This window comes from Pezoporus occidentalis, unplaced genomic scaffold (assembly GCF_034315485.1).
Source record: "Pezoporus occidentalis ecotype Australia unplaced genomic scaffold, CSIRO_AGI_Poc_V1 ctg1994, whole genome shotgun sequence".
In the NCBI taxonomy this organism is placed as follows: domain Eukaryota; kingdom Metazoa; phylum Chordata; class Aves; order Psittaciformes; family Psittacidae; genus Pezoporus; species Pezoporus occidentalis.
In genome coordinates, this window is record NW_026913849.1 from 7191 (window position 1) to 13004 (window position 5814).

The window sequence follows — 5814 nt, forward strand, 5'->3', positions numbered from 1 at the left end:
TTTACTTAGATGGTGATATAAGTGGAATTCCAGCTGGTGATAATCACCCACATCCCATGTCCATGCCAAGACCATGCTTAAGCACAACAGGAAACCAAACTGTGGATTTCTTATAAAAGTTAGGAATGTGGCTAGTTTCCATAGATGAAAGAGTAAACTGAACACAGAATCAATGGTAACTGAGAGCTGCCTGCCTCTCAAAGAAGCCAAAACACACCGGTGTGGGAAAATCTCTTTCTCTTACCTGTTTTGAGTGGAAATCAACTTATATTTATCAAGTATGTGGGTGGTGAACAGTGTGTGCTCTGTCAAACAGCATCTAGATGGGAGATGTTGTCTTAGGTCTGGGGAAAGTGGCTTCAATATTTGTGAACGAGTGAGCCAGAATCGATGCCATTAATTGCTAAAGAGCTTGGTAGCACAGAGACCTTTGCTATTAGGTATGTGGCCCATATAGACCTGAGCATTTAAGACTGTCTTCTTACATATATAGGACCTATATATACATAAAATATATAGACTCTTTGGATAAGTTATCTTGCTTTATCAGTTAGATAAGAGAGCTGACAGAAATTACAAAGCAGGGCCTAACATAAATGAGAGAAATGCATCTTTCATCTTAAAATAATCTACTTCATTAAATAATACCATTACAATTCCTGTACTTCACTAGAAAAAAGAAGAAGCCCCTGAAAATAAGATGAGGTCATAATGTAGGTTTGAAGCTATCACCTGGAGATGCTGACAGCTTTGGAATATATTTTTGACAGGGCTAGCAAGGAGCCTGGTGGTAATGTCAAGTGTAGATGGGAAAAGACCTACACACAGGGGAAAAAAAAACAACCCAGTAAGGTCAATAAAAGAGTGTAGATAAATCAGATTGTCTGTGGTCTTGTTGCACAAACCAGTCACAGGGAGAAAGCAAGACTTAGAAATGGTTCCAAAGCAAGCCTGGAAGCCTAAGAAAGAGGCTGGGGAAGCCAAAGTCCTTGGTATCACTGAAACTCTGGTGTTCTCTGTCACAAAACCAGCAGATGAACATCGTGCCAAAGCTACATCCAAACCAACGTGTTGCCAATCTGCTGAAGAATGAAAGTCTAATGCTGTACTTGGTAAACGAGAAAGCACTAAGGAAAAGATAATAACAATTGAAAATAAGGTTCAATTTATTACTCTACTCACCTCACTGAAAAGACTGTCTCCTAATTTCCCAGGTAGGGACATGCTCTGGATGGAGAGGGACTGCCAGAGCAGTGAGCACTGGCTGGGCTGTTGGGGTGCAGAGGGTGATGGGTTCTGCTCTGCAGGAGCCTGGGGACTGCCACAGGGCTTTGACTTTTGAATCTCTATCAACAGAGCCAAAGAAGAGCACCACAGTGTGCAGGGACCATCCCACGGTACCTGAGCAAGAGAAGTAGGGCAGGAAAAGAAGACTTGGGTTAAGTTCAGCCAAGATTAGAGTGCATCAGGCAAGCAGGTGATTATAAGGCAGATCCAGGACCAAGCCAAGGGTCAAGTCAATCCCTTGTTCAGGAACAGGTCCAAAAAATGCTAGGAAGATAAATGAGAAAGCCAAAATCACCATCAAAGAATTGCAAAGGTGTGCAGAACTCCTGCTAAAGTTCAAAACAAAACTCATCTAAAAAACCTCAGTCTTCCTGAGCTTTGATAGAGATGGGGGACAAATAGGCAAAGGGTGGGGATGGAACCCCAGCTGAGGCTGCTCAGGGGGATAAAAGCCTATTAGTTAAAGCTGGGACAATTCATCACTGTGTCAAAATACCCATTTCTCACCCTTGAATACAGTGGAAGCCCAGAGGCACCAGCTCAGCTGTTGGACATCCAGGCACTGCATGTGGATAACTCCACTGGGAATGGAAAACTGGGCTCTCAAGTGTCTACAGATGGACATCAGCAGCTCCAGAGATGGAGTCACTTGTGCTTTATGTCCCATTTGGGGACACTCTACAAGATCTGAAATGTCTCTAAACCCATTTTTGATTCCATTGCCAATGTCAAAACAAAACCTTTGAATGATCCACAAGGAAACCAAAAGGAGAGGAACCTCATACTTCATTTCACTTCATAGTTAGCAGCCTGTAGGAAGAAATTACTCTCAATTATCCCAGGCCTCTTTTCCTCACAGAAAACACCAATCAGCTTTATTCAGTTATAGCTTTTGTCACTGATAAATATCTATTTTTCTTGCAAGATTCTTGACCTTGTCCCTCAGCTCCAATAAAATTCCTCACTCTTACCTGTGAGCTCTTTATTAAAGCTGCTGGGGTGGGAGGGAAGATGAAGTGTAGTTTTACATTTGCTTGTTGAAAAAGAGTCAGAGAAAAGGTTTCAAAAGATTCATTGCATTTGTTTGTGCCTTTCAAGGAACAGAAGCTGGTGGGAATCAAGATCTCAAGTTGCACCTTTGAATGTCAAGGGGAATCCCTCCCCAGGCTGCAGCTTCATAGGAGATTTCATTTAAAGGAAAAAGTTATAGACAATATAATTCATAATGGAGGATGATGAACTGTGCTGAGACCACCCAGTGTTAGGGACATTTCGGGCACATCAAGATCTCCTCCCATCCATTGTAAGTGGTGTTTTACATTCATCTGAAATAACCTTTTACCTAAATGGTGAGAGAAATGGAATTCCACTTGGAGATAAGCACCCATATCCCATGTCCATGCCCTACTCATGCTCAAGCACACCGCGAAAACCAAATTGTCTATTTCACATTAGAATTAACTTTGTAGGAAGCTTCCATAAATGAAAGAACAAAGAATTGATGGTAAGTGAGAGCTGTCTTCTCAATAAAGCCAAAACACACTGATGGGGGAAAGTATCTTTCCCTTACCTGCTGTGAGTGGCAATTAACTGATATTGGGAAAGTATATGGATGGTGAACAGAATTTTTATGTGCTCAGAAAAACAACAGTATGAAAGCATACACTGTCATAGGTGTGGGGGCAACGTGGCTTTGACCTGCAGTCAATGAAGGAGCCAGAATCTGTATCATTAAATGCTAAAGGGCTTGGCACCTTGGATATCAGAGGGCTTCCTTCAAAATCTTCACCATATCTTGTTTTCTTCCATTTTGTTGGATATTTTGGCTTACACTATACATATAGAATCATAGAGCCACAGAAAGCCCAGGCTGGGCCTCAAAAGATCATCTGGTCTGAGCTTCTGTGAAAACAGGAGTCTAGATGAGCAGTGTCCTGTGTAGGGCTCATCGCTGCTTGATGAATTAGCCCACTCTGGTGTCCTTATTTCCTCTTGTGTTTAAGAAAGTTTCCATTTCAGAGACAACTGAAATGCTCAAACATTTACCCAGACTGGATGATACTTCACTAATAGAGCTCTAGATTGCCATAGTCTTGTGTGGAGGAAACTGCTCAGTGAGCTGGCAATAGAAACCTCAGTTTAACATGCCGGGGAGGCAGCATGGTGAATTCCAGCAACACAAGAAACAGGCTTGAGGTTTTGGAAATACATTTCATACTGAGAGCATCATTGTACGAATTCTGTTTCAATCTTTGCAGAGAAGGGATCTACAAAATGCAGCCACCCCTGGCTCTAGAAACAAACTTCCCACATCAAATACATGACGGGGGTCCTCTCCATGAAAAGTTCTGATACCTCAAATAGCAAGCACCTTTTTGGTAGGAAGAGCTGGACATGGGTCTCTTTGTCCTGTGCTTCAGGTGCTGTTAGATCAGCCTAAATGTTTTGGAGAAGAATATTGGTTTTTGTGGAGATGATTCAAAACCGGGCCTCTATTGACATGAACATTAAAGATGATATTCATATGACAGCCTTGTTAACCTAACAATTAGTTAGCAATTCTCATCTTTAGATACCATATAGTCCCTTCAGATCACAGGTTGGACATGTCTGGAAACAATACCAGATACTACTGCTCCTTTGACCAATGTGACTCAACCATCAAACCTGGAATGATACACTGCTCCTTTGACCAATGTGACTCAACCATCAAACCCTGGAATGAGAAATCATGAGTAAGCTGCAGCTGGGATGGAAAATAAGCTTGGCCTGGATGGACAGATATAAGTTAATGAAGAAGTGATAGGGTAGTTCTGGACAACACAGAGTCTTTGAGCCATGAAAGAAGTTGGACATGTCTGGATACAATATATGTCCAGAAACATGGAGCATCTGTGTCGTCAGCTCCAGATGATATCCAAGGAAAAGACAAGCCTGCTCAGACAGTGCCTTGAAAGGCTGTTCCTGCACCAAGTTGGGTGACTGCTTATCACAGGGGATGAAGTTCCGCTGTGCTCCTAGGTCAGCATGGTGGCAGCTTTCCACGGTGCAGGACAATCCAGAAAAGCAAAATGCCCAGCTACATCCTACGGAGGAAATAAGTACATTTCCTATGAGGAAATAAGGAGATGGGCACATGAAGCTGAGAGCTGGTCTTCATAAGGTTCCCTACCACCATGCTGATGGAGATGAGTAAAACAGTCACAAAGAGCAGCTTCTACACGTTGGGGAAGCCCAAGAGGACAAACGTGGTCACACTCAAGTGCTTTCCTCCAGCCACTCTCTTGGCAGCAGGAGCCCAAGAGGACAAACGTGGTCACACTCAAGTGCTTTCCTCCAGCCACTCTCTTGGTAGCAGGAGACAGAGAAACATGGGAAGAGGTTGAATCACTTCTCCCAGCTCACAGGAACACACAGTGCATGAGGTTAATGCAGGATTTGGGGTTTCCTTTAGGACTGCACCCAATTCCTGGGAGAGAAAACCATGATGGTTGAAGGTCCTAAATCATATATTAAAAATAATATCTTGATAAAATAATAGGCAATAGTTCCTATATAGAAAAAATATTCTTAAAGCTTAAATCCTAAATCTCTGGCTGGCCTGTTATGGAAAGAATTGGTCCTGCAAAACATAAGCATCTTCTCATGAGCATCCAAAATCTTTTTAAGAAGGAGGCTTGTTTGGGATGATTTCTTTGCTGTTTGTGGGAGTTGTTCTTATTTAAGGACAAGTAAATACAATAATATCATGCCTTAATCTGCCACAAGAATTAGTGTTGCATTAAATAGGTAAGAAATCAAATTGGAGTGATTTTCTGACTCTGTAGTGATGTTTGATTCGATTAAGGTGAGACCAGAATCCCTGAATGCAATTCCATGTACTTGTAGCTTCAAGGGAAAAAACAACCCCTTCTCATCTGAATTATTCTTGCATATATTTCTTCCTCTGTTCTTACTTATATTTAAAGAACATGTGTGTATATGAGTGTACATGAGATGACCTCAAAATATGCATATTGCCTGTTGAGAAATAAGCATTCCTCCTCCTTCCCCTACCACTTCCTTCTTTCCATCAGCCCTTTTTCAAGCAAGATGACCATTTCTTCAGCACAATTCATCTTCTCCCTCCACCTTTCCCAAAGCAGCTTTTACTTCCCCATTCCCCAGCCTGTGCTCAGATGTTCATTGCACAAAGTCCCCCAACACACCACCAATGCTCTTCTCATGTTGTTGGTGGGCGCCTTTGCTGCAAGGACACATTGATGGCTCATTTCAACACAGTGGACATCACAACCACCTTGTCCCTCTCTGCTAAGCTGCCCCCTAGCCTGTCATGGTGCTTAGAGCAACTCTTCCCCATGGGCAGGACTCGGCATTTTCCCTTTCTGAAGTCTGTCTGATTCCACCTGCCCATTTTGGACCCAAATTTTGCCTTGGAAATGCTATTTTACATTATGTGCCTCGAGCTTTAAATATCCTCAAGATGGCTCTTTGATGCTTGCAAAAGGAAGAAACAAAACCAAGAGT